Source organism: Cygnus atratus, chromosome Z (genome assembly GCF_013377495.2).
Source record: "Cygnus atratus isolate AKBS03 ecotype Queensland, Australia chromosome Z, CAtr_DNAZoo_HiC_assembly, whole genome shotgun sequence".
Lineage (NCBI taxonomy): Eukaryota > Metazoa > Chordata > Aves > Anseriformes > Anatidae > Cygnus > Cygnus atratus.
This window is the reverse complement of record NC_066396.1, coordinates 84,483,957-84,505,784: the sequence shown is the minus strand read 5'-3', so window position 1 is coordinate 84,505,784 and position 21,828 is coordinate 84,483,957. Positions and strand designations below refer to the sequence as shown.

The following is a 21,828-nucleotide window of genomic DNA, read 5'->3' as shown; positions in this document are numbered from 1 at the left end:
ATGGCTTTCAAGATTCTCTTCTGCTGCCAGGTAAGGACCATCCTCGTACGGCAAGACACCTTCCCTCAGCAACCTCTCATACCAAGCTGATGGACATCCATCCACAACATCTGTATAAGAGAGAAGTGGAAGCAGGCTGCTCAACTGCCCCCTTGCCCAAGGCCAGTGCTTATCAGAGACACTAGCAAGTCTGACTATTCTCCGCACCTGCCTTCCATGATTCCTCTCTCCCACTCCTTTACTCAAACCATTCACCTGCCCCAAGGATAATTCTCCCACCTGCCACACTGAGGACTGGGCACCACCTGTAATACCCAAACAGGAAATACTTAAAACTGTACCACCACCACCACCTCAAATAAATAACCTGTTTCAACACGGTGGTCATCACTTAACTTGCTCAGGTGGACTTTGGTGCTGACATTCCACTTCATGCCCTGCTTTGCATCTTCCGAACAAGCAAAAACTATTATCATGTAGTCACCAACTGTAGTGCCTTCCCTCCAACACCATGCAATAGATCACCTTCACACAGCACTCCACTGCCTCCATTGCCCTGTAGCACATGCCTCATCCCTCCACATCTGCAAAAACAATATAAAAAAAGTCACCTGGATGCTGATCAACAGCTCAAGTATTCTAGAGCTATCCTTGAATGCATCGCTCACTGGAAAAAGAGATGCAAACTTCCTTGGGCTGAACAGTTATCCACATACCACTCATGAGTTTCAGCCTCATCAAAATTATGACTTTCTCAGGCTTTCTGAAAAACAAAACAAAACAAAACAAAAAACAAAAAACAAGCAAAACCAAACCAAACCAACCAACAAACCATCCAACCAAAACCAAAAGCCAAAATACATAATTAAGCAGACAACTAGATTTATAAACATTTATAAAATTCAGAATCCTTTGGGTCTGGTGCTAGCTTGGTAAACTGCTAATTACGTCATTAGCTATATTCTATTTCATAGACCTCTGTTCCTTCTCCCCTGCCGGGAAGACTGTTTTCAAAAGTGCAGTGAGTAGGATTCTGATATATAAAAAATGAATATGTTATAATTGAAGTGCAAAGGGATGATGAAAGCTAAGTAAAGTGAAAAGCAGACCGATTAGCCTGAAAAGAATTTGAAATCACTAGCAGTGAAAATCAGGGCAACAATTTTAACATAGGTGGCTGCATACTCTTTGCTTTTAACCTAGAGAAATGCTCCAATTTCTAATTAACTGGAGAAAAGCAATCCTGTAGTCATGCAGCTTCATGAACATCATATCGAGTATGGAATTGAAACTGAGTTGAATATTAAAGTTGTAAAAGTTCACATGAAATATGTTCCTTAGTCCATAAATCAGCCACCTTGACAAATTTAGAAGAAGCATGACATGTAATTTGATATTTTCTTAGGTCTCAAGAGAAATAAGTTATATAACTACTGAGTGACGTATTAACTGTTAACACGAAATACGAAATGAAGGGACCATCATTTGATGGCCTGTTATATTCACAGAGAGGTAGATATTAGTGCTATGGACTTCAGGGTGGTTGTAATATCATATGCAAACCCACAATGACTAATGTGTGACGTTTTTAGAGGGTAAGAGCCATGCTGCCAGGCTGCTGGACATCGGGCCCTGAGGCTGCTTGCCGAGGGCAGAGGCAGCCTTGCTGCTCCGCCTGCTCCTGCCTCCTTGGAAGGGCTGTGGAGCTCACTGTGGCCTGGGGGGACAGTGGGAGCCGTGGGGCTCCCATGGCGGGGTGGGAGCACAGCAGGTCTCTTCTGCTGCCCACTGTGACCAGGGAGGCCCCAGTGGCCTGGAGGCTGGCAGACGTGCCTCCAGGCAACAGGAAGGGCTGGAAGGACTTTCCAGGGAATTACAGGCCTGTCAGTCTGACGTCGGTATAAGGGCAGGTTACGGAGCAGGTAATCCTGAGTGCTGTGCCACGGCACGTGCGCGTGCCTCCAATGGAGGGATCAGGAGCAGCCGGCATGGGGTTTTGAAGGCTCGGTCCCTCCTGACTACCCTGATCAACTATGACAAGGTGACCCGCTTAGTAGAGGAGGGAGAGGCTCTGGACGTTGTCTGCCTGGCTTTTTATAAAGCGTTTCATACCGCTGCCCACAGTATTCTCCTGGAGAAACTGGCTGCTCAGGGCTTGGGCAGACATACTGTTTGCTGAGTAAAGAAGTGGCTGGATGGCTGGGCTCAAAGAGTCCTAGCAAGTGGCATTCAATCCAGGTTCAATCCAGCTGGTGGCTGGACACCAGTGGCATTCTCCAGAGCTCTGTACCAGGGCCTTTTTTGTTTAACATTTTCATCAGTGACCTGGAGGAGGGGATTGAATGCACCCTCCATCAGTAAATTTGCAGACAGATTACAAGTTAGGTAGGACAGGTTGATCGGCTTGAGGGTGGGAAAGGCTTTGCTGAGGGATCTGGATAGGTGGGTGTCCTGGTTTTGGCTAGGATAAAGTTAATTTTCCTCCTACTAGCTAGTATGGTGCTGTGTTTGGGATTTAGGATGAGAATAATGTTGATTAGTAGTACTATTATCATTATTTTCCTTTCCTTTCCTTTCCTTTCCTTTCCTTTCCTTTCCTTTCCTTTCCTTTCCTTTCCTTTCCTTTCCTTTCCTTTCCTTTCCTTTCCTTTCCTTTCCTTTCCTTTCCTTTCCTTTCCTTTCCTTTCCTTTCCTTTCCTTTCCTTTCCTTTCCTTTCCTTTCCTTTCCTTTCCTTTCCTTTCCTTTCCTTTCCTTCCCTTCCCTTCCCTTCCCTTCCCTTCCCTTCCCTTCCCTTCCCTTCCCTTCCCTTCCCTTCCCTTCCCTTCCCTTCCCTTCCCTTCCCTTCCCTTCCCTTCCCTTCCCTTCCCTTCCCTTCCCTTCCCTTCCCTTCCCTCTCCCTCCCCCCCCTCCCCCTCCCCTTCCCCTTCCCCTTCCCCTTCCCCTTCCCCTTCCCCAATACACTGTCTTTATCTCCACCCACAGGCTTTCATTTCTTTCTAATTCTCTCCTCCATCCCAGAGAGGGAGGGGGGAGGGTGAGCGAACGGCTGTGTGGTGCTTAGCTGCTGGCCAGGTTAAACCACAACAATCCTTTTGGTGCCCAACTTTTGGTGCCAACCATGCATGAAGTGTTGAGATAACGACAGATCTGAGCAAAGTGTGTTAAACCAAAACTGGTATTAGTTCTGCTTAATTGTTGCTAGTCACAATGTTGATTGCTTTGATCTCAGGTCTGCTGTGCCTGTTTTCTAAACTGAGTTATATAGCACATTACTTACTGTATGTGTTCCCTGTTGTGCTGTTTGTGCTTTCCAGGGGCTGGTTTAAGATTATGATTTTACTGTACAGTGTAACACTGGCTGATGTTAAAATGTCACGATAAAATTGCTGGTCATAAGACTAACCTGGTATTTGTACTCAGCACCGCCGTCACCTCTATACTTTGGAAAGCATATCTCATAAACTATTAACAATTACACCTATTACCTTTTTTCTTCAGGGAGTCAATCTATGGAGGGGAGAGGGGGAGATTTTTTTTTCCTTCTTGTTCACTCTCCCTTTCTCCTTCACCCCCCTTTTCTCCTCTGGGCTAGTTACAATAGCTCTTCAAGATTTTGAATATCCTTGGGATGTTCAGACCAGCACGTTGTTATTGTTAGGTCTCCCGAATGTGCTTCAGATTTTGTTTAAGGTTAAACAACTACTTAGGAATCTCATCCAGAGATCTGTCCTGAGGCAGGATAGTTATGAGTGGCAGGGAGCGTGGGAGGATATGGGCAGGCATCTAGAGCAGTGGGTACCTCCAGTGCTTTGGAAATTCACCCCTGAACAACTGCAAAATCCTAAAAAACTGGTAAAATGCTTGAAAAAGGTGTGTCATCACCCTGGTAATTCCAAAGAGACACAAATCACTTTAACATGCTGGGGCCTGGCCTATGCCTATTGAACTGCAATTGATGCTGCTATAACTCTAGTGACAGTTCTCTAGTTCCCTGTGGCCACTCCAAGTTCTGTGACAGGCCCAACGGCCACTCCAACCCCTGCAGCCACTCCAACACCTACGACGGACCGTGTGGCTGTTTGTGTTGGAAAAAACCAAATGGATGTTTTAATGTTTCTTAGGTGACGGGTCATAAAATATAGACAAGCGTTATCAAATGTATTTACATTATTAAATTTATCTATACTAAGATATTTAGGGAGTATACCAAACAGTCAAATGAATCCTTGAAAGGGACCCCTGTGAGAGAACAGGTACAACCTGACCTTTGATAAGAACCTGAAAATGCTGAAATGAGTTGAACCAGAACCAAGGAGCGGAGAGAGCACGCGTCGAGTGAGAAAGGTGAAAAATTTAACAGAGAGGAAGACTCCCTACTTCATCTGGACAACCACCTGGACGACCACCAGAGAGCACCACGCATGTGCAAATGGGAGGAGAGCTAATTGGAATGGAATGCAAGGCTGATGTTGCAAGCTGTAATGAATATGTATACCTTACGTAATATTGAATGTATAAATAACGATCGGGATGTAACGGGACTGGAAGCCAGATTTGGGCACCTGCCCCGGCTTCCAGCGCTGAATAAAGCATCTTCATATAATCACTTGGTGGTTATGTGGTTGCTATGCTAACATGGCCACTTCAACCCCTGTGGCCACTCCATCCTCTGCAGCCATTCCAGCTCCTGCGGCCACTCCAGCCCAGTACAGGCACCTGTGTGGTGCTTAGCTGCCGGCTGGGTTAAAGGATTGATGGGCCGAGTCTAATCACGTGCCACTGAACAAGGCTAAGTGCTGGGTCCTGCACTTGGTTCACAGCAACCTAATGCAGCCACATAGGCCTGGGGAAGGGTGGCTGGAAATGTGCCCTGCAGAAAATGATGTGGGGATGCTGGTTGACAGCTGGCTGAACGTGAGCCAGCAGCATGCCCAGGTGTCTAGAAAGGCCGATAGCATCCCAGCCTGCATGAGAACTAGTGTGGCCAGCAGGATTAGGGGGTGAGATCAGAGCACATGATGACACTAGTCACCCCAGGACGCTGAAAATGTGCCATTTCCAATTCCAAAGCCAAAGTCACAGGTGTTTTCTAATGTCACAGGTGTTTTCATAATTTTCTATGGGCAGGATTTTTGGATGTGCTCTAAATAGTGCTCGCTCTCTCTGTCTATTGGGTGTGTGACCAGTTTTTCAGAAGGATGGAAAATCCAATGTAGAGCCCTTCTGGAAAGCACTTCCTGGCACTGAAAGGAAACTGGCACTGAAAGGACTTTCAGAGTGAGGGAAAGGATGTAAATGTGATACGCCAAAAACTGTAGAAAGTGGGAGAGAGCATCTGTGAAAAACTCAGCGGTGTGGCCAGGGTAGTATTATCACAGAAAGGATTAATGTTAAGCAAGAGATCACCAAAGAATTGGTAAGTTTTGATACCAACAAAATAAGTTAGCTGTGATGGAAACACTTGGCAGGATACTAGGGTGCCATTTCCATATCTGCCTCCAAGCTGAAGTCTGACAGTGTTATTTACGCCTATGTGGAACTAGAGAACTTTCCAGATTCCGAAATAGCAACCAGAAGGCACCCTTGTGTGGAGATCACGTTCCTCACAGGTCAAACAACTCAAATTATAGAAGTTTCTCTGCAGTCCCTGCAGACAGGGGCTTCTCCCTGTTATAAAAGCTGTGGGGTCAGGGTAGAACAGGCAGGGAAAGTGGCCCAGAAGGTGTCCATGGAGGGCTGGAGATGGTGGTCAGCCAGCACCAGCAAAATGATTAGAGGGTTCTCCATCATGGCCATAAATCAGACCAAGAAGAAAGCCAGTAAGACAATATAATCTCCGTTTCTGGGAGGTTCCTAGTTCCTGAAACTGTGGCAGATGTTTCATTTTCTTTTCTTCTCTTTTCTGTGTGAGCTTGGAAGGAGGAAAGAAGAGATGAAGTGATTCACATATGATTTCTGTTAACCTTGAGTAAATCTTAGACAGCAACCTTTGCCAAGCATCACAGCCTAAAGGGTTACCTGGCCTGCATGTGTGCTCTCCAAACTTGTGGTTTTGATATTATATCACTCTAGTTGGAAGGATCTAAATCATGCAGCTTTGGTGAGTTTTCTGTATGTGTGTGTATGTGTGTGTTTTGGTGCTCAGAAAATCTTGAAGTTGTATGTGTTTCATCTCAATAGAGACATACAGTATGGTGCTAAATTTGTGATTTTTTTTGCCGGCTGTGTGAAACATGATTAACAGTGAGTAGAAAAAGGGATAATTACTGGTATCCAAAGAGACATTTGCTTTGGCTTTCACTCTTAGTTCCAGTAACAATCTTAAATTTAATTTGTTCTTCCAGTGTCACAAGTGATTCTGTTGTGCGGTCATGTTTTGTAAATCTGGCTGTTGGAGTTACAAGTTGAAGCATTCAGTTTCTAAAATAACGAATTGAAAATTGCATGCATCATGCTAGATCTAGCATTTGCAGTCTTCTCAGTTCTTAATTACATCATGTTGTCATGCATTACATCATACTAAATTTACAGTCTTAGTAGAGATAAGAGCAAACTTGACTGCTTGATAGTTTTCCTAAAAGCTTTGCTACTGTAAATGGGAAGTGCACTTCTGTTTCCTCCTGCAGAAAGACTCATCTCTGAACAGCAGCTGAACAACCAGCATATGTCTATTTGTTTCAGCAGTGCTCATCTCTCTACTTACGCATTTTTACTGTAATGACACGTAAGTCTGTACTACGCCAGTTATGGAATCACCAATAAGCTGTCCTGGCAAAACTCTTTGTGCTGTTAGTGAAAACAGTATTGAACAAAGCAGTCTGTAAAGGGAAAATACAGACTTGGTGCATCTGTGCTTCAGCTGCCAGCATTTCACTGACACAGTCCTGTTGGTAAGGGGTTAACAGTGAGGACTAAGTAGCTGTTACCTAACAGAATTAAAAACACGTTCTTTCTAGTCAGACTGGACATGGCAGGTCACTTGGGTCCTGTTTAACTTTCTTCTCTTGCAAATAAAAAATCTTAATTCTTGCACAAGAACACTAATTCTACACCTGTCTTTTGTGATTTCCCCTGATGACTTCTAACTAATTTGAATTTTTGTCACATCTATCTATATATATATATATATATTTTAAGTCCAGCTTAACTGACTTTTAAGGAGTGGGATGTACTACTCTGATGTTTTGGTGTTTGCTGAATGGAAATTTCTGCACATATCTGATAATAGCCTGTCAGTACTGTGACGTTTTGAGTTTATTTGGTCACCAAAAAAACAACAAAAAAAGGCTGTGTCAGGAAAAAAACACGTTGTTTAATAGGTGTAAAACAATATACAAAACAAGGTATCTTGCAATGTTGTGTTTAGTAGATGACTCTCAGAAGTGAACTTAATTGAGTGTGAAGAATTGAGATTGTCACAGCAGCCTAATTCTGAGGCTTGGTCTGCACTTAGCCTCAAAAGCATGTCTGTGTGCATGTAGGTTCTGATTATTTTCAGTAACATAGCTATGCTAGTAAAATGCCTGTTAAGCAGTTTGTTTTGTTAGATTGCGATAAACTGCACGGATACAACTGCTGTGCCAAAGAAGTGTGTTTTGTGTTTTTTTTTTTAATAAGTGCTTTTTTTTTTGATGGCCTAGCTATCAGCTCTAAAGAGAAGTCATTCACAGATAGCAGTTCCCTCCACAGACGACTATTTTTAAATCCCTACTGTGTCAGTAAATACTTCCCATATATCTTGCAGTGCAACGTATAGCATGATTTTATTTAGTAAATTCTATATTTTTTTGAAGTCTGCACATCTAATTTGAGACTGTTTAAAATCTGTAGCCAGAAACACTAGAAGTTTGGACTCTAGATGTTCCGTTCCCTTTGTTATTTTCTGACTTGCAGACTCTAGCAGGTCAACACGATGTCTTGCCCGGAATTTCCTTACATTCTAAAATTAGAGAAGGATCTAAGAAACAATAGCAAATCAAGTCTCTAAATGTCCTGCTCTGGCTTGAGGCTTTGCTGTCATTTAGACTTTCACCTACTTCCTTTTTTCTTAAACTGATTTTACATTAGATAAACTGAATTAAAAAGAGCTCATGCTGCTCAAAATCAAACTGAATTTACTCTTCTCCTGACAAAGCTTTTCATACTCACAATGTCCTAAAGCAGTACAGTATTCAGTATTGGTGCTGTTCAGCCTGAGCATTTCTTGCTCTCTGTGTGGGGAGTGATGTGGAAGCATGACAACCTCAGTGTAGCTACGGCCGTGTTGTGCAGTCCCTCAGACATGCACACGCGCCCAGCAGTCCTTCCTGGCTGAGACACCTCTATGGGAAACAGCAGAGGTTTGGGTTTACAGCACAGAAGCTTCTCAAACCAGGTGCATAGAACTCGTTAGCCCGTCTGGTGGGGTGAGTAGCTCTCTTCATTGTCTGTGTATCTTTTCACAGTCACATTTTGCATCACCTTTACTTCCTTCCCCGTCCCTTGTCTGGCTTGTGTTATTGTGTTTTGCGGTGTTATGAGTGATAGCTGTGGGTGCCCTCCCACCCCAAACTGAATGAATTTCAATACCCCCTTAGCTGTTCCTGGGGCAAGTCTGTTTCAGCAGCCTTTTATACAGATGGATTACTGGAAAGGTAACTGAGAAAGAAGTTTCAGACCTCAAATTCATGTTTGGTCCTTCTCAGTGAGGCTGTGTAGGCAGCCCTGACTCTCTGAATCTGTTTTCTGATCTGTAAATAAGTTTGGGACTGCATTTTCTCTTGCTTAGTGTAACTCCATTTCTGCCTCTGTTTTAGCACAGACAAGGTGATTACGTGGATTAGAAGTGGCTTGTCCTTGTCACTTCATAGACGTGAGTTTTTACCAAGCTTCTTTTCAATTTTCTTTTTTCATCGTGGGTTGAGTTATTACCTTTTAAGGTTTGGTCATCTAAAACTCAGAAGCTGTTAGAGATCATCTGTGATGTGGCAGAACCCAAACACATAATCAGAGTCTTGCTTCAGTGTTATTACACGTGTAACAGTCTCTGTCTTGATCTATTTGTAGGTTATGGGTAAACTGTCTCTTTCTGCATCAGGTTAATGATGTTTGTTTGTTATTCCCAGCCATTCTAAAACAATCCAGGAAACACAGCAAATGCCACAGCCTTGGTTTCCATCCTGTCCTATATCCTATGTCCAACAATAGCTAGAAGCAGCTGCAAGATTTGTCAAGTTAATAATTATAGTATGTTATGTTTAGTAAACATACTGAGAGGCTGTTTATGTCTAAAAGAGGATGATGGATGAATGTTCTAATTTACTTCTTCTAGGTAATGTAATTCACTTCTGAGAACAAGAGCAGGTGTGAAGAAGTTGGATGTTATTGGACCAGCGCACCTCTAGAGGTCCCTTTGAACCAACATTTCTATGACTGATGTTACTAGGAAGGAATTTGCTTTCGTTCTCTAATTCTTGGTTACTTGGCCCCTACAGATAGTTTGCTCACTCCTTTTCTAGTACAAGTGGCACAGATGTTTTCCCTGTTGTTGTAGGAACCTGAGACTGATGTCTTGACAAGATGTACTGTACAGCAGGAATGTTTATGACAGCAGGGACAGGACTTCAGTCTGAAAGTCCTCTTATGTTTCCCCTTTGTTGGCTTCTCTGAACCATACTCATAAGCATCGTCAGGTCTGTTCGTGAGCTACTTGATTGTGACTTCCTCATGATGGGAGTATGTGAATGCCTAGGATGGATGTTCTGTGTTTCGTGAGGTACCTGTTCATTCTGCATCCTACACAGGAAGGAGAAGTGCAGCGGGATAATAGAGATATTAAATAAATCATTAAACTAAACTCATTAAATTCAGGGTTTCACCTTTGTCTCTTGTAGACCTTAATTGGGGTTCTCATCTGTGCAGTGACTGCACTTTGGGGCCATCAGCAGGACAGAGATTGAGAGGAGATGGCATTTGTCTCCAAGGATGGATGTTCAGTTTTGCCCTGAGGTGAGATGACACATTTTCCACAGAACTGCTGCTGACCCAGTTTTGTTCTCTTCCTGTCCTAGCCTTTCTTTAGGCTTCTGAACCTGCGCAAACTGGGCCTGAGTGACAATGAAATACAAAGACTTCCCCCTGAGGTTGCCAGCGTCATGCAGCTGGTGGAACTGGACATCTCCCGTAACAGTAAGGTCAGAGCTCAGTGAGGGAATAGATGCCCCACAGTCTTGCTTCTTTGCATACTGCACTGCCCTGTGCATTTCTGTTCTGAGAGTCAGAAGTTCACAGTCCTGCAGAGTGATCTGTCATGAATCCGGAGCTATGAAAATTTGCTTGTCTTACTGTGTCTCAGGCTGCCACCAGTACCTGGTGTCCCATTTTCCACATGATAGATTCTTCTCAAGCCTCTTTTTCTTTCATGTCTTTTTTTCCAGACATTCCAGAAATTCCTGAAAGCATCAAATTCTGCAAATCCTTGGAGATTGCAGACTTCAGCGGGAATCCCCTCTCCAGGTAGGAAGGTGTATGCAACCTTTTTGTACAGCTGAGAATGAGAGTTGAAGTTCCTCGTCCTCCCTAGCTTTCTCTGGTCTTCATCTTGTAATCGTCTTCCCTTGAAGTTAAGGCCTAGGATCACCCTGCTTTTGCCAAGACCTGCAGCTGTCTGCTCTCCTGACATGTGGAACACTCAGCATAGGGGAAAGTTGGCATGGCCTCTCTCTTCTGCAGGGCCTTTGGTTTGGACTTAGGAGGCTTTATTCATACTGATGACACTGGTGTGAGAGACTTCTGTCCTCTTGGAATAAGTTTGTTACTCTTTCCCTACTCCTTCACCATGCTGCACAAAACAGAACGGATGGAGACTGGTTGTGTTATGGAGGAGTACAGAAAGCCTTGCACGCTATCCTTTGCTCTCTCAGTCCATTTTGCTCTCTGTCTTCTCACTTATAACCTAGGGTGGCCATTCTTTGAACCTGTTTGGTCAGTTTCCCTAGTAACACAATGCCCAGAACTGTGTCCAGGAACAGGGATCTGCTGTCTCTAGTATTCTCTTTCTAAAGCTCTTAATGCGTAATGATCTGGGAATTTAAGTGTGGCTTCTCTGCCTCAACGAGCTATACTTTAAGGCACTGATGTCTTATGTATTGTCTGCAAGGGTCCCTGGAGATGCCAGCCTGATGCCAGATGCCTGTTGCTCTTGTGCTCCTGGGAAAGTGCTGCCTGTCACCCTTTGAATAGATTTAACTCTCTGCTTCACTCTTGTGGTGCCAAACACTGTCAGAATGGGAGAAGCTTTTCAATCTTTCAGAATCCCCATGCCACAGGAATGAGAACCATTTCTTACCCTACAAGTTATTTGTTAGTCTTTTTGTGGCCCAGAATTCATCTCATCTCTGCTTGGACAGAAGGCAGCTTTTTTTTTTTTTTTTTTTCCATCCAATAGAGGATTTTATGCCCATTCTGCTGTCCTTATCTTTAGCAGCTGCTGAATGATGTCCTTCCTAGGCCTTACCAAAGTCCCTTGGGAAGCTGACCAAGCTGACAAACCTGAATGTGGATCGGAACTGACTAACATCCCTTCCAGCTGAGATTGGAGGCTGTGCCAATCTGAATGTGCTGTCCTTGCGAGACAATCGCCTGTCCCTCCTGCCAGCAGAGCTTGCCAACACCACCGAGCTTCACGTCCTTGATGTGGCTGGGAACAGGTTAGCAGCAAGAGGGGTAAACAGGCTTGTAGGTGTATTCCTAAGGAGGCTGCTGGGAAGAAGCACTGTGGGCTGGGCAATGGTGTGTTTTGGGAGACTCTAGATCTGTGCTGATCATGGAATCAGCAGTTCAGAGAGGTTGCTTAAAGCTCTGGAAACAGGCTGTGTCTGTCAAGCTTTTTGCCTGCAAAGCATAGGGTAGAATTGATACAGATACGTGGGGATGTTTTTCCATGTGTGAAACAAAGATCCAGGGAAATCCCTGGTCCACTGTATTCATGCCTCCAAATTTCGTAGTTGTATGTCATCAATCCTCACGTAATTGGTGTCTGAGTCTTTTGCTTTTCCCAGTTCAGTAGAAGAACACCTTCTCCTCCTCCTGCTCTCATTGACACCCCCAACTCAACATGCACAGTCTTCATCATAACACATAAGCTTTAGGGTGGCTTTTGGCTCTATCAGTTTCCTGTGCCAAGAGTGTTCTGCCTTCAGCCCCTGGCAGTGGTCTGAAGTGAGTGCTGGGCTCACTGTCAGTTCTGTGCAAATGCAAACATAATTTTATTTGCTTGATTCCATGTATCTGGGAGTGACATTGGGCACACCTGGCTCTTTTTCTTCAGGTTTTCTCTCCAGCCAGTGACAGCTCAATTTCTCCATTGTTTTGCCAATGTGGTTATGGTTTTTCCAGTGTTTTCTACGCTGTTTAGGTGTCTCAATGGGACTGTCAGCATCTACAGAGTACAATTCAGTCTGATCAGTGGACCTGTACAAAGCACAGCCTGAGCTGTGCTTTGAACCACTCAGCAATCAACTGTTTGTAGCCTACTACAGGTCTGCAGTTCATGTAGGGATGGAGACATTTTCTTTCCTGATTTGCATGTGATTCAGTGGGTGTTTCCATAATCTGACTGTGGGAAGATGAAACTTCTACCAGGTGCCATGTCACATACAGCAGTGTGATTTGGGGCTTTGCTATTTACAAAATAGAGTCTGCAGGTGGACTAGTTCAAAAACTTCCATTTAAAACAAACAAACAGGAAAAAATAACCACAGTGTGCAAACATTTGTGATCTGGTCTGACAGCTTCTGCAGATTTTAACTGCAGTTCTGTTAGCTGAGGCTGGTATTTTTGTAGCAGTTGGAAGCTGACCAGAGCTTCTGTTTGGAACATTGTCTGTACAGGAGTGCATTAAAGCAGCATCTTTTTGGTTTTCAAATCCCTCTTCAGAGTTCACCATTTTCCACATGCGAAATGATAGAGTTGTCACCTGCTAAAAACTGATCCGGGTTCCTTGTGGTCTGCGGAGACCAGTCCCTGGCTGTGGCAGAGCCGCATACAGCTTGAGCCAGCTGCTTCTGTGTGTACAGAAGAGAGGGATTCCCATAGTGGCTAGACTCTGTCCTTCTCTAATGCAGATGAGGCAGTCTGGAGCTAAGTGGAATTGCCTTCATTACTAAATAAGTTTAACCAACAGTTCTTTTCTCTTGCAGACTACAAAACTTGCTGTTTGCTTTGACAAATCTTAACCTGAAAGCCCTGTGGCTGGCAGAAAATCAGTCCCAGCCCATGCTGAAATTCCAAACAGAGAATGATGAAAAGACAAGAGAAAAAGTTCTCACTTGTTACCTGCTTCCCCAGCAGCCTTCTCCTAGCCTAGGTAAGAGACTACATTATGAATGCTGTCTGCAGTACTGTGTACTGCAGAGAGTGATGTAGGGAAGAGAATGTGAACCTTCTCTGCTTAGCTGGACTGTTCTTGGTTACTGTGGTAGCTGTAGTGCACCTAAGCTCCTGACTGACTGCTGTTGATTTCCAAGGCAGATTGCTAAAACTGACAAATTGCTTCTCTACCATGTGGTGAAAAAGCTGCAGCCTAGTCTTCAAATCTTCTGCTTATATTTACTGACCGAGGAGTTCATAGTCTGTAAGATTTGCTTCCTGTCCTGTTGATGTTTTTGTGTTAGTACTTCTGATTTGTGCCTTAATCCTACCTTTTTTGTTAGTTCTTCGGTAAGATACACTAGAGCTGAAACCTTCAGTACATTTTGTAGAGGCTGCCATGGATCTGGTAGGAGACATACAAGAGGTGACAACACCTGGAGGCTAGATCCTATGTCTTCAAAGCCTCTGCAGCTTGATGCCATGAGCAGATGAGACAAAAGTGCCCTAATGAGTTGAGAACTGTCTTTCATCCAAGACCATATCCCTGAATGTTCAGAAAGTATCTCCCAGTCTGTTATTTTTCTTCCTAGAGAATCTTTTGCAGAACAGTGTGGATGAGAGCTGGACAGACACCAATTTAAACAGAGTCAGTGTAATTCAGTTTCTGGATGAACCCAAAGTGGATGATGAAGAGGAGTCTGGAGCTGAGAGATGGGTAAGGAGTTTTCTGGTGGCTTGCTATCTTCCTATGGAAGCACAGGCACAATCTACAGTTTTTTCCTAGGACGAGGAGCAATTATGGTGTTCCCATCTCACAGCTCCTATGATATTGCTGTAGGTTTGTACTAAATTTTTGCAGTAATGAGGGCATTAGGTGTCCTGAGAAGACAAAAAGGTATAAAAGAGATTTATTTCCTTGAGAGCATTTATGCAGACTTACAGTTTGGTGGCTGTCCCATGGGAACTGAGTTATGACTGCTAAACTGCCCGCAGATCAATCAGGTAGTCTAGAGATCCTAATGGTCACAGCAGCATCAGGACTGGATTTTAGTTGGTGCCCTCCACAGGGAAAAGCTGTACAACCAAAGTTGTGCTAGGCAATCTTCTAGCCTGGAGCCAGAAGTAAGCCTGTGCTGTGGAGTGTAGTGCTACTAAGGTAGCTAAACATTATAATTGTAGACAGGCAGCCTCAAAAAATATGGCAAATCATTTTGCTTTAATTGCAGATGCAAAGGGGAGGATAGAAGTTTCACTTTTCAGCAGGTATTCTATTGGTTTAAATCTCTTGCTGAACTTCTTCCTTTTTATCTTGTAGAGAGACATTATCTAGAGATCTGAATCCTTCTAATAAAATGTAAAAAATTTATCTGTCCCTCCAGCATGGAGATAATTTTCCTGCTGGTGTTTGGAGGTTTACTGGTTAGGGTTTGGGTGTTTTTATTTTTTTTCTTCTTTCTTTTAACTCTCTTATTAATTTTATAATACTGCTTTTCTTGACTTTTAGCTTGGATGGACCTAGCTAAGCATCACAAGTTCTACTGACACACAAGCTTGTCAAGTATAGTAAGAAGCACCAGACGGATTAAGAAGAAAGTCTACCCGTGTGTTCCTTTAGGGGGATTCTGTGTCGACTGATTGGCATTTACTAAGACAAACACAATTAAAAACTTCCCATCTTTATAATTTCTTCCAGACCCTGTGTCAGATGGAGAGGAGGTTAATGTCTGTGAGATGGATCTGGTAAGTGTCATCTTCCATTTCTCTCCTCTTCCCAGCTGCACGCTGTAATAACAGAGAAGTCCAGATCAGATTCTATGACATTTAGTTCATGTCCAGCTGGGGCTCTTGTGGTCTGATAAAACGTGTCATTTGAACTGATTCAATCCTGAGGCATGACACATATTCCTCTGACTGTTAAATCTCATGTTCTGCATGCGTGCTTCTTCTCTGGTAGGGTCTACAGCGCAGAGCAACCCCTCATCCCAGTGAGATGAAGGTTATGAAGAAAGTGATAGAAGTTCGGCGCAATGAGGTACATGCTGCAAAACCTGGCACAGACCTAATTCACCTAAGTCAGAAGGGAGCGCTGTTCGCTAAGAAATGGATAACCATACAGAACATGTAGCAGATGTGGGGAATGGAGAGGCAGTGTTTGTAAGCTGGGCAGAAAGAGCTTAACTTTTGGGAAACGTGGGAATGGACTGAGCATGGATTGTCTGCATTTCATGAATTAGAACCTACCTTGTGGTGTCTGCTGGGGCCACTGAGACAGCACAAGATGCAGCAAGGATACAGAAAAGGCCATAACGGGGATTGTGTGCCTCAGTGCCACTTCTGTCACTGTTGTGGTTTAACACGGCCGGCAGCTAAACACCACACAGCCGTTTGCTCACCCTCCCCACTCCCTCTCCGGGATGGGGGAGAGAAATGGGAAAGTGAAGCCTGTGAGTTGAGATAAAGACAGTTTATTAAGACAGGGAAAATAATAATAACAATAATAATAATAATAATGATAATAGTATTACTAATAATAATGTGTACGAAACAAGTGATGCACAATGCAATTGCTCACCACCCACTGACCGATGCCCAGCCTATCCCTGAGCAGCCGGCCCCCCCACCCCGGCTAGCCACCCCTATATATTGTTTAGCATGACGTCAGATGGTATGGAATACCCCTTTGGCCAGTTTGGGTCAGCTGTCCTGGGTCTGTCCCCTCCCAGCTCCTGCTGCACCCCCAGCCTGCCCGCTGGCAGGACAGAGCGAGAAGCTGAAAAGTCCTTGGCTTGGTGAAAGCACTGCTCTGCAACAATTAAAACATCAGCATGTTATCAGCGCTCTTCTCATCCTAATCCAAAACATAGCACCCTACCAGCTACTAGGAGGAAAATTAACTCTGTCCTAACTGAAACCAGGACAGTCACAAAACAGGGAGAGGAAAAGAAGGCTCTGATATACTGAATAAAGACTGATGGGAATAGAGTACTAGGGGATGTTGCCTTGCTGCCCAGGTGTGATACTGTCAATAAATGCCCACACAGATGGTGAAACAGGGGTAGAGCTAGGAAGGTAGCGGGCAACTTGAAAAAGCTGGTTCTGTTGGCAGTGGACCATACCCCACCCTGCACCAATCAGACTATACTGATCCATTTCCTACTTTGGTTTCCATCTTGATTTTTGTAACCTATCATCTTCCCAAGAGAAAAGACTGAGTGCCACATCAAATCGCAGTGAGGACTCCCACCTTTCTAACAGCACCGGCTCTTGCTGACTTTAGGGGAGAAGAGCAGGGAGAGGAGGGACAAAGGAGCTGGCCAAATGGGCAGCTGTCTGAGATGCAGGAGCTGGAGAAGGTGGTAAAGCCAAAAGCTGAAGAGGACCATAAAAAAGCAGCTGTCCAAGAGGAGGAAGATGTAGAAGTGGAATACAATGAAGTAGGAATCTAGGAACTGCATCAGGGTCATGTTAAAAAGTGGAAGGATTTGAAAGTTTTGGAGAAATCATAAATGGATTTACAGAGTGTGATTTGGGCATTGCTGGAGGCAAGTAAAGGCCCTGGAAGCTAACTGCAAGTAGAGATTCAGGGAGCTTGGGGGAGCAGGGTCCATCAAAGACTAGGAAAGATAGCGTGGGAATGGGGCAGGGACTGTGCAAAAATCAGGGTTACAGGTCTGAGTGCCCTCAGTCCATGAAGCTGACAGATGTGTCTAGGTGAAGGAGTTGATACGGGGGATGGGGCGAAAACAAGTATGGGGAAATTTGAGTATGTATTCCTGCATCTTCTTTAATATTAAAACAGAAAAGCTGGCTTTGCGTGTGTTGGTAGTAGAGGGACAGCAGATTTATGTGCTGCCTGCAGCTATGGCTGTTATCTGAGGCTCACAGCCTTTCTGGGGCTTTTCCATTGCAGCCCACTGTACACTTTGCTGAGGACACACTAATAAGGAGTGAAGATGAGGCTGAAGACAAAGAGCGACCATTCTCAGTGGAGAAACAGAGGCTTATCTGCAAGGACACACCCCATTATAAGAAACACTTTTAGATAACTAAACTGCCCAAGCCAGAGGCAGTGGTGGCACTCCTACAGGGGCTGAACAGTGATGGAGTCCCAAAAGAGGAAGAGGAGCTGGGAAGTCGCAATAACAATATGGAGCCTGAGGATCAAGAAGAAGCATGGGATGAGGATGACAGAAAAAATGGAGCTTTATCTGCTCAGCCTCGGTGAAGGTAAGGTCTTGAGGGGAGGGGGAAAGGTCAGAGGGGTGCCAGACCACCCTTCTGCTGCTTTGAACTACCAGCCAGGTTGATGCAGTACCAGTGAAAATGTTCTCAAGAGGCTCCAGCACTTCAGGAGAAACATGCTGAGGGCAGGAGAACTGAAGTTCTTTCTGGGGCTTGTCCAAGAACAGTGCCATGTTGCTTATGTCTGACTTCTCATTCTATGTCCAAATGCTTGCATGCTTCCCTTATGTGCAATGTTGTGATCTGTGCTGCAAAAACAGTTATTTTGTCCCATCACTGATGGGTTTTTTCATTCCTTTCAAAAAATTACCTCCTTGCTTGCTGGTTGTTGCACCTCGTTTGCTACAGGTTGAGCCATGTCCCTGGATGGATCTAATCTCCTCAGGCTTATGTTCAGACCGCTTACAGTTGTTTTTCTGCCACAGTTCAGGTCCTGAAGAGGAGTAGTAGTGAGAGCAGCTAGGAGCATGCCATTCTCATTGGTTCTACCCAGTGTCTGCCCCAGCACAGGTGCAGCCTGATGAAATGTGTATAGGGACTAGAGGGAGCCTGTGTTATGGAGTTCTGCCATTGCCATGGGGCCACAATGAGCCTTTCCAGTCATGGTTAGGGCTGATGAGTTAAAAGGTCCTTGGCTCTACTCAGGTGAATCACCATGTTTCATCAGGGACATCCAAATTCTTGCTTGAGGAAGATGCTCACAATAGAATAGGAATATACTTATGAAGGACATTGCCTGAGGTCAGACCAGTTCTTACTGAAATCGGTGATGAAATTGATGATTTTGTGAGGTGTACTTAACAGGCAGGGGTTAGGATGCAGCTGAATCTACATTATATAGAGTATGACACCAGCAAATCTTATGGGAGAGATGCGGGTCTCTGAACTGGTGTAATATGCTGGAGTAAAACCTGTTCTTGCTGTTACTGCACACACTCCAGACTACTGGGATCTTTTCAACCCCATGCTGGAGTTCAGATTGCACAGGGAAAGTTCTTGCACTCAAGTTTCCGTTGGAACCTTTCCTTCAGTGGATGCTTCCCTTGATGTATCTGAGCTGATATTTGATCCCTAGGGATGAGACATGCAGTTTCCTTACCATTTGCAAAGGTCTTCAGAGTGAAAATGCATTGCTGCTGCTGCTTGTAAGAGTGTGTGAAGCCATCCTAAATCCCCTGTATCTAAGACCTGCTGTGCATGTGAAATGCCCTGACCCAAAAGGCTCCTGTCCTAACAGGGGGTGTCGTTTTATCAAGCCAATAATTTTAGTCTGGGACTCAAAGCCAAGGACACACTGACCCACTGGCAAAACCTGTGAAGACTACATAGGTGTTGAGACCATGGGTTTGGTATCGCTTTTAAAAAAAGTTGTCCTTATTAGAGGCTAAACCTTCTGCCTGGAAATCACAAAATCCTTTTCTTGGGGCTGGGTTGAACGCTTGCTCCATGAAGACAGGTTTATTAGCTTGCCTCCTGAGCTGTCTTCCAGAAGTAGGAATGTGGGGAGCACTGTCCCCACAGAGTTTCAAGTGAGGAACGCGGTATACATGCATTAAGTAAGAAGGTAGGACAAGGTCTGCAGCAGGCCAAGTCCTTAAATCAGTTGCTTGTTTCATTTTGTTTGTTTGTTTGTTTTGTTTTGTTTTTCTTTTTTCTTCTTTTTTTTTTTCCCCAAAGACAGTTGGTTTTCAATAGAAATTCTAAGATTTCCTGTATTTGGGAGCAGGATGACTGAGCATCTGACGCTTACTTTCACCGGAGGCATTTGCCTTCACAGGAGGGACCAGTGCAGTTTGATCTGGGATAGCTTCATTCCTGTGCGGCAGCTAGGTGGCACCAGAGGGCCCTTTGCAGTTTTCTTCTGTGTTGATTAATCCTTCCTCCTTCACTGGAAGACTCGGTACACAGTGGGTAAAACCAGCTAATGATGTTTAGCTTGTGAGCTTGATGGTCACAGCCTCAGTGCGTCAACACAGACAAAATATGGCCTTTAAGATGTGGATTCCAGTTAGCTAGGCCAAAGAATGCTGACACTCTGCATGTTGTGAGCCATGGTCGCAGCCCTGTCGCAGGTACTTGCTGGTAGGTGGTAATCAGCAGTGGTATGAATGGGGTCTGCTCTGGTGCTGTGTGGCCGGACCTATCAGAGTGGTGTGCGTTTGTGTGTTGGGTGGTGGTGGTAGTGGTGGTGGTTTTGGTTTATGCTCCACTAATCTGCATGCCTCTTTGCTGGTTCCTGTCTAACAGGGGGTGTCATTTGATCAAGCCAATAATCTGCTGACTGAACCTGCTCACATTGAGGAGGAAGAGGTCTGTACCACTCCTACTGTTCTCTCTCTGCCAAAAATCATTCAATCTGCTTGATTTGCTTCCCTGGCTCACTCATTGTTGTAGGGGAAACTCTGATCTGTCTGCGTCAAGTGGCTTCTGGACCTGACTGATTGTAAAAACACAATGATTGTTTCCTCCCCTGCTTTCACCTCCTTTCCCTACTTTCCATACCTGAGGTGAGAATGGCTGCTGCAGATCAGGAATGAGATGGAAGAAATGTGAAAAACCAAAGGGGGTACAGGTGGAAAGTTCCTGTTTGCTGTGCACTGAGGAAAAAGAAGGTGGAAGAAAATAAATGCATACATTCAGGAGTGGTGGTAACTCAGGAGTAGAGGCCTCAAGAATCTGCTGAATGCTGTGTATGATCCTTTGGGGTAGGGAGGATAATCAACCTCAGGACACTGCAATTGCATGAGAAAGGTGGACTGGAGCTAATGAGTCTTGCATTTCATGCAGCCCCTCATGCAAAGTCTTCACATGCAGCACTTTGGGATATCAGAAGGGAGCAGGTGGCACTAGGGGGGCTGTAAGGTCCCTGTCATATGTATGGTGTTATGCACCCAAGCTTAAAGTCCTTTGTCGTGCTGCCTTAGCTTATCCTCTGACTTTGATTAACTTCCTGAATTTGTTTACAAGTTTTCAGTAGGCTTGCCTTATCCCTTGTGTTAGTGGGCTTTCTGCAGGTGGTGTTTCCAGAGAACTCTTGGAGGCAGAGTGCTACTGCCCCTGGTAAGAGGCAGAAACTCTTGTCAGTACTAACTGCTTGCATGAAAGATACTTTCCTTGGAACAGTACATTAGTACCCATGTGAGTGCTGGCCTATTCGTCTCTGTGAACTTGCCTCTGTGCTCCTTCCTCAGGTGTGAAATGGAGGCTTTTCTTTCTTGGATTTGGAGTAAGACTTTCTGGGAAGGAGGTGGCACGTACTTCCATTGAAATGTGATCTGGCTTATACATGGTGTGTTGGTGTGCTCTGAAGATTTTTCAATCTCCTTATCTGTAGATCTTTTGAAAACACATTCACATTTCATGCATTTCTCCTTATATAACTCTTCTGTCGTCAGTAAAGAGACAAAAAACTCACTACAAGTGCTTCCTGGTCCCTCGATTAGCAACACACTGCTCTTGGTCTTCCTTTCTAGCTGCTAGACCTCGAATTCCGTATGCAGAGTCTTCTTGCTCCTCAAGGTGCAGTAGCCTTGTATTGGACACAGTCTGCCTGCCTCTTCCTTTTGGCCTGCCCACGTTCCATGTACATCTGATAAAAGTGCCTAGAACAACTTTGAGTCAACTGGGGAGGGTAGCTGGTTAGATGCCCCAAGTTGCTCTGCTGTCCCTGTAGTATCGTTTCCTTCTTTATACAGATCTGTTGCCTCACTGTAACAGATTAGTGTGGTAGTGCCATGTAGGATGTGAGATGGTGGTGCAGCTCCCAAGGACAAACATTTTAGAGATCCACAAGATGGGTGGAGGTGATGGCCAAAGTCACTCCAGAGCAGAACAGCTTTGGGAAGCAGTTGATTGTCCTACAGCTCATGGGGAGCAGTCAGCTCAGTGGATAGTTGCTGACCTCTCCAGTCAGTGATAATCTGTCATTTTAGTGGAGTCATGCTGAGCACAAATCGGGACAGCAGCCTGTATGGAAGAGTTAGTCTCCAAAAGCATCAATGAAAGCAAACTGTGGGACTCAAGCTGACAGTTCTGTGAGAGCTGGATTTGTGCACTGTACTGGTGGGACACCTCACTCATGCTCAGAGGGGTTCCCCTTGCCATCTTTTCCTAGAACATCAACTGTGAGAAGCATGTACCTCTCAAAGAGCAGGGCAACAGGAGAAATATTTAGGGCCTTAAAGACTACATAGTGTCTGAGTAGAGAATCAGCTTGGGAAGTAACTGATACCAGA

At 44.6% G+C, this 21,828-nt stretch overlaps 1 pseudogene; it reads left to right on the top strand.

The window, feature by feature from the left end:
* LOC118258695 (protein scribble homolog) overlaps positions 1-21,828 on the top strand; it is a 77,239-nt pseudogene continuing 55,411 nt past the window's right edge.